Source organism: Lissotriton vulgaris, unplaced genomic scaffold (assembly GCF_964263255.1).
Source record: "Lissotriton vulgaris unplaced genomic scaffold, aLisVul1.2 SCAFFOLD_10403, whole genome shotgun sequence".
NCBI classification, from domain to species: Eukaryota; Metazoa; Chordata; class Amphibia; order Caudata; family Salamandridae; genus Lissotriton; species Lissotriton vulgaris.
In genome coordinates this window covers 3,108-14,642 of record NW_028245111.1, presented here as the reverse complement: position 1 = coordinate 14,642, position 11,535 = coordinate 3,108, and the positions used below count along the sequence as shown (strand labels likewise).

General features: G+C 44.5%; 1 pseudogene; it reads left to right on the top strand.

Moving 5' to 3' along the window:
* The first annotated feature begins 1,478 nt into the window (after window positions 1–1,478).
* On the top strand, window positions 1,479–2,658 carry LOC147666534 (uncharacterized; annotated as a pseudogene).
* Window positions 2,659–11,535: the final 8,877 nt, after the last annotated feature.

Below are 11,535 nucleotides of genomic sequence, written 5' to 3'. Positions count from 1 at the left end.
CGCAGGGAAATAGGGGAAAATTGTAGATTTTGATCATGAAGTGTTTTAAATGCTTGAGAGCGATCTTTAAGAGAAAAAGGAGAGAATCTTATTACGGGGAAGAGGCCCCGCCAGAGGGTACACCAGCTCATTATATGGCTACGAATGTTGGGTTGCATACTCTACTGTGGTTTAGCACTTAGAGTAAGATTACAGAAGGGAACGAGGAACTGACTTTTCCGAAATACGGAACGGCAGTTATGTCTTCATTGAGACCTTTGCCTAGACCAACACAGTTTGAAGCCCTTAATGCGTGGATTAGGGCGGCGCATGACAGGAATCAGAACAGACGTCAAGAAAGAGTGAGACGATCGGTAAGAGCAGTACAAGATGCCAAATGGGATGCGGAAACCAAGAAATGGAGCGTACAGACCATTGAAGTGGATAATTTGTACCCAGTGATAGAGGTTACAGGAGACAAGAGAACCCCAGAGGAGGATGACGAGAGCGAGTCAGAGGATAGCCTAATAAATAGGTTGTTGATAGATAGACCGCCTCCGTACAATAGAGAGATGGAAGGTATCGACCTCCCAAGGGAAGATAGGGTTGGCATAGGGGAGAATAGACCCCTCCCTATAATGGATTGGGAACCTACCAAAGGTGAGGAAACACCTCAACCTAGTCCAGTACAGAGAGTAGTCGGAAGGTTTGTGGTGCAGAAGGTGCCAGCAACAGAGTGTGTTGAGTCTTATGGATTGCCAGATGCTCTTCAAGTACACGTTACCATAGGTCCTATAGTGTCAGTTTATAACCCAGAGAAAGTGCGAGAGGAGGTACAGGTACGGTTAGACAGAGAAAGAGCAGAAATGGAAAGAAGGAATAACATGAGAAATGCCTGGAGGCAATTGCCAGGACCGACAAAATGGAGCACCCCATTGGATTCAGCAGTGGATCCCATAACAGAACAGGGGGGTCAGAGAGGACTGATGGATCTGAGAGGATGACGGCCGAAATCCTTTAAGGAGTTGAGGGCTGACTTGAGGGAATGGGATGCTGCCACAGAAACACAGAGTAACAGGTCAAGAGCGGAAGCTGAATGGGGAAGTCGATGCAGTGGGACATTGTCTCACTGTGGGGCTAGCGAAAGCGGTCAGGAGTGGGACGGTAAGAGTCAGGAGAATAGAGGAGATACCCGTCATATCCACGGTGGAAGTAGGCAGGAGCAAGAAGGTAGAAGTACAGAGTGTGGAAGGGCGTCTCGTCTCATTCACAGTGAGGGAGACCGAAGGACGCAAGAATACAGGGATAGCTTTAAGTGCACCCACCATGCACCTGGCGATAACGTACAGCATTGGGATCGCGGGAACATGGGGAGCCATGAGGTGTCTCGCCATGCGTCAAGCGATCATGGGCAGGAGCGGGATCGCGGGAACATGGGGAGCCGCGAAGGCCCTTGCCATGCGTCGAGCGATCATGGACAGCAGGGGAATTGTGAAAGCATGGGGAATAATGGAGTGTCTTACCATGCACCTAGAGACACCAGGCAGAATGGGAGATGTGGGACTATGGGGAATCGAGCAGTGTTTCACCACACACCAAGAGAGGATGGAACTGCATGGGACCTGGAGAGATGGGAGCATGGGAGGACTCCCCATAACACGCCTGAGCCCAGACGCAGGACTCAGAGCTGTGATGGGAGAGACGTAAATGGGCTCTCTAGAGACAGCATACTGAAAGCTGTGATAAAGGCAAAAAGGCTCGATGTGACCAGTCTAAAATCTGACCTGGACGAGATAATAGATGGTGCGTTGCCTTTAGAAAGGATTGACATGTACGAACAAGACGAGCTGCTGTTTATAGCTAAGGATATTACTCGAAAGGCAAGAGCAACTCACGAGAAATTGTCTGAACTGGCAGACAAGTATATGGTAGACTTGTCGAGAACAAAGGCATTACAGGGTAACCATAGGTTGCAATATTCAGATCAGGACCTAGATGAAAGGAGGACAACTGGATTAAAAACACACATAAGGGAACTGATCACAGGAATAAGAGCATGGAGAGATCTGGACAAATAGGAAGAAAGGTGGTCCAAGAAAGGGACTGTCAGACGAAGCACGATTATGATGTCCCCGGAGGGAAGGCCACTGAGGATGGAGGCATTCCCTTTGCGAGAAATAGCGAATGGGAGTTATGTACATGTGCCTTGGAGTAGGGGAGATTTGGCTGCATTTACCAATTCATTTCCGAAGTTAAGAGAAAATCCCGTAGAGTGGTACAAACAGGTAGAGAGGTTCTTGAAGATCTCGAAAGTACTGTGGATTGATTTGAACACCTTATTTGATATTGTGGTCCCAGGAGACTTGTGGACAGCATGCAAGGTTAGTGTCGAATGGCCCACAGCAGAACCAGAAAGAAATGCTCATACTAATGGACCGTCAGAAAGAGTAATGGAAAAATATGAAAGGGTGATGACATGGCTGAAAGAGAAGGTGCCACTGCAAGATATAGATTGGGTGAAAATAGACCGAACTAGACAGGAACCCAAAGAGACCGTCCATGAATTTTATGAGCGATTGCTGAAAACGTTCAAACAATACAGTGGATTAGATGTAATGGATACCAAAGACATAGGACAGTTTGTATCGAAGTTCGTTTTGGGGTTGAGACCTGATATTTGTTTGATGATTCAGCAACATTTAATTTGCTGCCAAAACAAGCCATTGGATGAAATTTTGAGATACGCAAGGTATTGCAGTGATGAAATAGATTCCAAAGCAAAGAAACTTAAGGAGAAGTTGATAATGGTTCAGATGCAGTCGGCTGGAAAGGGTGGACAGCAGCAACAGGGAACAGGGACGATGGGAAGGAGATCAAATAGTCAGAATAGGGACAACAAGGAAAATCCGAGACCTAGAATAGACTTTGCTACACTGAGAAAAACGACAAAGTGTCACCAGCGTCACCAGGTGGGACATTGGAAACGCGAGTGTCCCTATAACCCTGAAAACGGAGAACTGGAAGTAGAGGAGGAGGAAGTTCAGACCGTTCCAGTCCAAAGGGTGACGGTACCAAAGGGTAAGGTGGTCAAAGGGGGGACTTCGGCTCCTCGAGCCCAGTTCCCACAACCACCAAAGATTACGACAGGGGGAAAGATCTATAGACAAATACCTCTTTTAGTAGGAGGAGAAGAGTGTTACTACGTTGATCCACTAACTGGACGGCGAGTGAGTAGAGAGGAGGACTGTACCCTTGGGGCAGTTCTAGAGGTGGACCAAAGGGGACCGTTTGTTGAGGCTGAGGTGGCGGGGTGCCCTACGACATTTTTGGTAGATACCGGAGCTACTCGATCAACATTGAGATCAGCAGTGGTTCCAGATCTGCCAATGTCAGGGGAAACAATTCAAGTGGTAGGAGTCGCAAATAGGAGAATGACTAATCCTTTGACGGAACCAGTGCTAGTGAGAATAGGAAAATACTGCGATGAACATCAGTTTGTAGTATGTGATTCTAGTCCTGTGTGTCTGTTAGGAAGGGACTTATTGTGCAAACTAAATTGCACAATATACTGCACGCCTCAGGGAGTAGAGGTACAGACTAACGATGATGATGCCACCTTTAAAGTTGCAAATTCAAAAGTATGCGTAGAACTGTATCCTACCCTGACGGTGGAAGAGCTCCCTTGGGACTTAAGGGATACTGTGTCATCTGAAGTATGGGATTTCACTGGAGAAGAGATAGGATTGATTAAAGGAGTAGAACCAGTGAAAATCATGATAAAACCAAATGTTGAATATCCAAGAACGCCTCAATACAAATTGACCCCGGAGACGATTGCAGGAATAAAACCCGTGATCGACTCCATGATTAAGCAGGGAATACTGAAGGAAATCGTGGGTAGTCCATGCAACTCCCCGATTATGGGTTTTCAGAAACCTAGCGGGAAATTTAGAATAGTACAGGATCTCCAAAAGGTTAATAACATAGTTGTTTCATGTTGTCCAGTGGTACCGAATCCATCAGTGATATTGTTTCAGATACCATTCCAAGCTGAGTGGTTCACAGTGATAGATCTTTGCCAGGCTTTCTTTTCAATTCCATTAGATGAGGAGAGCCAGTTTCTTTTTGCATTTAAGCTGGAAAATCGCGTCTTAACATGGTGTCGTGTCCCACAGGGGTATACAGAAAGCCCATCGATTTTCAACCAGCTACTGAAGAAAAATCTTGAAAGTCTAGTACTGCCACAGAACTCGGTTCTAGTTCAGTACATAGACGACCTACTTGTTGCGTCAGAAACAGAAGAAGCTTGTAAGGTAGACACTATCGCATTGTTGAACCATTTAGCTGAAAATGGGCATAAGGTGTCTCCAAGCAAATTGCAGTACTGTCTGACAGAAGTACAGTACTTGGGTCACCGAATTGAAAAAGGAAAGCGGAAGGTGTCTCCAGACAGGATAGAGGCGATCATGAAGATGAATTCGCCTACAACACAAAGAGAGGTCAGGATGTTCCTAGGAATGGTTGGTTATTGCCGACAGTGGATAGCTAACTTTTCCCTGAAAGCAAAACCCTTACAAAAACTGACGCACAAGGAGGTGAGTGATCCGGCACCATGGGACAAGGATTGTTTGATGTCGTTCCTACAGCTGAGAGAGGACTTGTGTCGTGCTCCAGCTTTGGGAATGCCTGATTACGAAAAACCATTTTTACTTTACTGTTGCGAAAGAGAAGGTTGTGCTTTGTCAGTCCTAGCACAAATTCAAGGAAATGCCCGTAGACCAGTTGCATATTTCTCGGCTACTTTAGACCCAGTAGCCGCAGCGTTGCCCGGATGTCTCAAATCCGTTGCTGCAACGGGTGTCAGCATTGAGAGGTGTGAAAGCATAGTGATGGGACATCAATTAGTGGTGTATGTACCTCATTCTGTAGAACTGTTAATGACCAGGACCAAGACACAGCACTTGACCAATAATAGGCTCACGCGCTACGAGCAAGTTATTCTTGCTGCGGAGAACGTGACCCTTAAGAGGTGCTCTGTTTTGAATCCTGCCACTCTGATGCCACTCCCTAATGACATAGAAGACGAAGAATGTGATGATCATGATTGCCTTGATGTGACTGAACTATGCACCAAGCCAAGACCAGATATTGTGGATGAGCCATTGACCGACCCTGATGAAATTTTCTTTGTTGATGGCTCATGTGTAAGAGACAATACTGGTCAGTTGAGAGCAGCTTATGCTGTTTGCACCATTACTGGAGTTGTGGAAGCCGCTTGCCTGGAAGGAGTACACTCCGCTCAGGTAGCTGAAATCATTGCATTGACACGTACCTGTTTAGCAGGTAGCAAAATTCGAGTCACCATTTACACAGATAGCCAATATGGGCAATTGTGGTCTCAGAGAGGTTACATGACCTCCTCAGGTTCACCTATTCGAAATGGGGAGTTTATGCGACTAATGTTAGAAGCGTTACAAGGTCCGGCAGCAATTGCCATTGTTAAATGTGTAGCACACACCAAAGGTACAGATTTTGTGTCCCAAGGAAACAGGTACGCCGATGAGGTTGCTCGCTACTGCGCGGAGCAAGGATACTCTTTCACGGAAGTGGAAGTGGGTGGGACGCAGGAAAAGACAGAGTTAAACATGATGCTAGAAACAGTTGATACGTGGGATGATTTAAAAGGCATGCAAGAGAACGCATCAGATTTTGAGAAAAAGGCATGGGAAACTGCAGGTTGTGTAAAAAGTGAAATGGATTTGTGGATTTCAGCAGATGGAAGGGCAGTATTACCAAATCAGTTAGTGAGTCCAATGCCACCACAGATTCATGGTCCAGTACATTTAGGAAGAGATGCCATGCTGCGGGTATTTAGGCAGACTTGGTACAATCCCAAGTTTAGAGTAGCCGCAGAAGCAGTGTGTCAGAGGTGTGTAACATGTCAGCAATTGAATGTAGGGAAAAGGACGCCAGTTACATTGAGTCACATTGGGAGGTCTGGTGGGCCTTTCAATAGAATGCAATTAGACTTTATTGAGATGCCAAAATGCAACCGCCTCAAGTATGTTCTGGTGGTTGTATGCATATTTTCCAGATGGGTCGAGGCATACCCTACACGCAGGTGCGACACACTCACAGTAGCAAAGTTGTTGCTTAGAGAGTCAATACCACGCTTCGGGGTGATGACCTCTTTGGAATCAGATAGAGGGACACATTTCAACAGTGAAGTTGTGAAGATGCTTTCCTCTGCATTAAATATTGATCAGAAGTTGCACTGTAGCTATCGACCAGAGGCTTCAGGGATCGTGGAGCAGATAAATAGGACTATAAAATCCTGAATGGCCAAAGTGTGTTCATCGACATCCTTAAGCTGGCCTGATGCCCTGCCATTGGTACTCATGAGTATACGTAGCACACCAGACAGGAGAACAGGTCTCTCTCCACACGAGGTTCTAATGGGGAGGGCAATGAGACTTCCATCTGTTCCAACTACAGCTTTGTTGAATATCACAGATGATCTGATCCTGGATTATTGCAAGGGACTTTCTGATGTCATTCATTCTGTGTCTCTTCAGGTGCAGGCTGCTGAAATTCCATCTTCCAGAGACCTATGTCACGACCTGTGCCCTGGTGACTGGGTGCTGGTGAAGAAACACGTCCGAAAGAACTGTCTAGATGTGCGCTGGAAAGGACCCTACCAGATAATTCTGACAACGAATACTGCCTTCAAGTGTGGAGGGCTGCCAAATTGGATTCACGCCTCCCACACTCGAAGAGTTCCAGCACCCCTGGAAGAAACAGCTCCTCTCACAGATGAAAATCCAGCTGTGGACGGCGAATATCATATATAGTGGGACATGAAAATGAAGAGAAGGCAACGAAGGCAGCAAAAGATGCAGCGACACCGAAACCTACTATTGCTGGTCAAAGGGGGGACAATACAGAAACAGATAAGGCTTTGCTAGCAGCAGAAACTCGTAGGTTGCATGTAGATGAATCACAAGGAAATTTCAAATCAAATGCATATGCTAAATTGCTGTATGAATACATTGATGCTATGGATGCAAAGGACTGTTACGTCTGTATGCAATTGCCAGCCTCTGTAGACGAAGGTATTAGGTACCATCATCTTCCATTGACTTATGGAATCACATGTAGTTTGTTGCTTAGTATATTTTATGGACGCGATAGCTTTGAGTATTATTTTTCAAACTTTGACGCAGTTTTACCAGAGGTCCCGGCTTACAAGCATATGAATAAGTGGGACTACTATAAGAGTGAAGATAGATTGAGGAAATTTTTCATTCCTTGGAATACGCTGGATACTTCATATGCCTGAAGAAATAATTTGACTTGTAAAGTGTCAGAAATTGAGAAGAAGTTTATAGGGCAGGTGGATGATCGATATAGGAGAGAGAAGATCCTAAAGGCTTCGGGCCAATGGAAAACAGATTGGACCGAGGAGGAAAAGTTACACAAAAGGAAGGGTAGTAATGGTCCAATAGCTTTAGATCGAGTGCAAAGAGGGAAACTATGTATATACAGGGGTAAAACCTACTATGAGAATGTGTTTGTGGGAGAAGTAAGTTGTGAACATGCTTTCCAAATTGAATACTATACAAAGGATTTTTTGAAGGGAATGCAGGTGATCCCGAATGTATATTTTGTCTGTGGAAGAAATGCATACGTGAAACTACCTGATAATTGGTACGGATCATGTTATTTAGCAATTGTCTTCCCCAAAATATACCATGCTAAAGATCTAGAAATCATAGAGGGAAGAACTCAAGCCAGAGGGAGAAGGGATGTGAGCACTGATGAGGTAATTGGAGACGTATTTGGTGCTGTGTTCCCTCTTTTAGGGCTAATACTGAATGATGTCAAGATTAGGAGATTGGCAACAGTTGTAGATAGGTTGTCTTCCAGCACTGCTAGATCACTGATGCTGGTGGAGGGAGAGATGCAATCGATAAGGGCAATGGTTCTTCAGAACCGACTTGCTCTAGATTTCTTGTTAGCCAAAGAGGGCGGAGTCTGTAAGGCTTTGAAGGTCCCGGAATGTTGCACTTACATTCCAGACAATTCAAAACCTCTTGAAAAGTATATATAGAACATCACTGAAATTCATCATGAGATTGAGGATCTGACACAGGTGAATGTGTGGGAAAAAGTGGGTCATGGAATGGGTAAAGTTGGAGGTTGGTTTGCCAATCTAGGGAAGAGTTTCATTTGGTACATACTGAAACCTATAATCATAATAGTGATCTGTGTAATCACATTGTGGGGGTTGGTGAGGCTTTATCAATGGTATAGGTCAAATAGGTTGCAAAGATCCATGAGAGAGCAGGAGCAGAGGTTAGCTGCGATGCAGGATAACCAGTACAGGAGTCTGAGGGCTCTAGAGATGATGAAGCGAGAGAGCATTGCAACGAGTTCTGTTTGATTCAATTCATTCCCTCAGGGATGGTGTTGTGATGGTGATGACCTCTAAAGGTCATCAAAGGGGGGAACTGAGAGAGCGCGAATCAAGTAAAATGTAGAGGTGCACCATATTTACAAGCACGCTGCATCAGTTTAGTTAAAGGAACATATAAGAGTGTCGAATTTATAGAGTGCATACATATAAGAGTGTTTAATTAATATAGAGTGCATATATCAGTGTGAAAAGCTAATGTAGGAGTGTTTAGAGAAGTTAGAATGATATTAAACTCCATGTTATGTGGCCGTTGCAGAGGAGAATGTAATGTTGCTAAACGTAGAAATGTGTAGGCCTCATGGCCGTTTACTGAAGAAAGAATATGTGCCTTTACAATTTCACATGATATGGATTACTGTTGTCATAATTCAAAGTATTATTGATCATAGAATTGAAATTATATGTTTTATAGAAGTGTTTCTTATAACCAGTGTGTGTGATAAGTTAGAATACTGTTTAGGCTAAGAAATAAAGATTCATGGTGTGCACAGGCCTGTTTCATGTAATTCTAGTAGGCCTGAAGAGATAAGGTCGTTTCTTTTGATCTGCATGTACTAGTTAGAATTAGGTCGTGTTAAGCATAAATCGTGGACCATGCTCGAAGGTTTACGACTTGTGAGATAAGCTGGAGGCCGGAATTTGGGGCCCACTTCATGGGTGTCTGTTTGCAGGTGCGAGGGGGTTCCAATCAAGAGAGTGATGAATAGAGCTCTGTTCTGAGAGACAGGCACAGGCCTGGAGGAGGGTTCAGGATTTCCTGGGGGGGTACCGTCTTGCCGAGAAGAACCTGAGAAGCAAGGTCAACGCTAACAAGGAGCCCAGAGGAGTATCAGCATGGAAAAAGCCAGAACCGACACCACGTGAGGGGTGTACGTGAGGGGCGTCTCTGAGGGGAGTTTTAACTGTAATTGTGATTTTGTATTAGGGACAGCACCCCTGGGTGGAGAGAGAGCAGATGGCCTGAGGAACCTTAGAGAGAGTATGGGTAGGCAGATAGAGCATAACTGCGGTGCACAGATTTACAACAAAGACTAAGGGACAGTGAGTGATCTTCTTTGGAAGTCACCATGGCTGACACCTTTTTAGGTTAAGATCCTGCTAAGTAGGGATGTCACTTAGTCTAGTGTAGGGACAGTCTAATCTGGATTTTTCTTCCTTTTGTAAATGACGCTCAAGTTACAACTTGTGTCTATTCTTGCAAACTTGCTGATCTTTGAATTAGTCTTGGTGATATTCTTCTGTCGCCTAAGAGCATTTAGAGAATTCATGTTTGTATTGATGCCAGTGTATCTTTTGAACCTTATACTGAGATGTTTGTATCTCCAGTTACCTTTGGCTTTATAATAAAACTTTAAAACTTATTCGTAGTAAGTGGTTCTTCAGAGTTGCGTAAAGTCTTGAACTGATAAACCTAGTAGTGGATTGCTTTTTACTCTATGACAGGTAATAAAGGTTCAGTCGACCAGGGTGGGATCTAGATCTATGGTGATCTGATAAGAGATCAAAAATCCCGCCGTAACATCACTAATCATTCCCAGATTAAGAGCCTAGAAAGATGATTGGGGTCCAAAAAGTAGGATTTCTGTTTTTCCTGCATTTAATTTAAGACAGGTAGAGTCCATCCACTCCTGGATGGCCAGCACGCAGTCATGAAATCTGGGCCGTGTGTCAGCATCGTTGTTTCCTATGGATACGGCAATTTGGGTGTTGTCCGCATTGGATGTCAGGGAGAATCCAAAGCTTCTGTCAACTTACCTAAAGGGGAGACAATAAATATTAACAAGCATTTGCAATGCAATAGGTCTCGGATTTATCAGAGTTTAAGCTATTGTCATTGGAAATGCCAATGTTTTTTATTTATGTTTTTCATTTTATTAACACATAAATAAAAAGCATTTTCAGTTACAATGCCAATAAGTGAAAACGCTTGAAAATGTGAAACTTATTTCTTTTCAATGAAGCGGCCTTCTTAGTTGCCGAGGCGTGCTCGGTTGCCACGTGCGTTGTTGCAGCACTCGTCAGAGTTCACGGAACCAGTCAGCATGGGTGTGAGCTAGCTCGAGGGGGCATTATGGGAACCAGGTCTTGGTACTACTGTGCCAGGTGAAACCCGCCATTGGGGCTTCAGCTATTGCAGTCATTCCTTTAGTGGGTCATCATTGTCACAACACTTTTAATGGAAATAATGAGGTGAATATCCTATATTCGGGGGATATCTTAGAATGGAAGCTGCCCTTGTGGAATAATGACGATGCCTCCATCAGTCAATCAATATCTCAACTAGTAAAATATTCTCTGTGAATGTTATATGATGATGTGACAGAATGTTCTTTTGTTGAACATGCCATCTTCATCATTTTCATAATGTCTCAGACACACTCCACAGAGTAATATACTATATCCCCCATGGAGCCCAAGAGACATAAAAGCTCATATTATATTTAACCATGGTGAAGTGACCAAAGGAATGTGCACAGGATCACAGCTGCAATTCCCATGGCAGCAGGAGAGAGCAGGTCTGCGGAAGCTGCTGACTAGGGCTTCATACAGTGGCCCACCAAAGAGCAACATCCAGTTAGTGCTTCAGAATAGGCACAAATAATGTTCATGAAGCAAATTTACATTAGATGGATTTCAGTGAAGACCATTTACACCTATGTTGGTTATTCTGAAAACCCCAGTGAATTTCACTACTCAGTGGTGGACAATTAGCTGTAGCTGGGAGTAGCAGCTGCAGTCCCTGGCCTGTGTTCATTCGAGGCTCGTGCAGGTAAGCATGGTCGGGCGGGACTTTAAAAGTGGTGAACAACTGAATAGGGAAAATAAAATAAAGAAAAACCACATCGCCGATGTGTCGAGCGCATGGTAAGTGGTTTTATTTATTTATTTTAGATTCGCCCTATTCTGTCATTTGTCACTTTCACCCCTCCACCCCCACCTCGCTTACCTCCACGGGTCGCCGCTGCCTGTGTTTGTTAACAAGGGCACTAACAGAGGCTCTCCTCTCCATGGTTTCTGCAGCGTTCTTCGCCCTACAGCTAGTCAGCAGTGGTTGTACCCAGCCCTTCTAGCCTGCTTTA